The following is a 328-nucleotide window of genomic DNA, read 5'->3' as shown; positions in this document are numbered from 1 at the left end:
GGTACATGTTTTCACACTAAGAGTTGCTTTTGCCCCTGTCTTCATAGGTTATCAGCGTCAGCTGCTCTACAAACATGATGATGGCTCCTACAGTGCCTTTGGGAAGTCTGACACCCAGGGCAACACATGGTGAGTGGCCAGAGTTGGAGCTGTCATCCCAACCCTAGCATCCATTCTATTTCCTGGATGTGACATATGTGCTCTGCCCACAGGCTGACAGCTTTTGTGGCCAGGTCCTTTGGGCAGGCCAGCTCTTACATTTACATCAGCAAAAATCATGTGCAAGATGCTGTGCTCTGGCTGCAGAAGCATCAGTTATCCAACGGTT

The 328-nt window shown here is 49.4% G+C and overlaps 1 long non-coding RNA gene across 1 annotated transcript; it reads left to right on the top strand.

Annotated features, from left to right (window-relative positions):
- Positions 1-6: 6 nt before the first annotated feature.
- Positions 7-268, top strand: LOC109364461. The gene is made up of 2 exons (XR_002110395.2): positions 7-129; positions 213-268. It is a non-coding gene; the product is annotated as an uncharacterized LOC109364461 (long non-coding RNA).
- The last annotated feature ends 60 nt before the right edge of the window (positions 269-328 follow it).

This window comes from Meleagris gallopavo, unplaced genomic scaffold (genome assembly GCF_000146605.3).
Source record: "Meleagris gallopavo isolate NT-WF06-2002-E0010 breed Aviagen turkey brand Nicholas breeding stock unplaced genomic scaffold, Turkey_5.1 ChrUn_random_7180001859469, whole genome shotgun sequence".
Lineage (NCBI taxonomy): Eukaryota > Metazoa > Chordata > Aves > Galliformes > Phasianidae > Meleagris > Meleagris gallopavo.
This window is presented reverse-complemented; position numbering and strand designations above follow the sequence as displayed.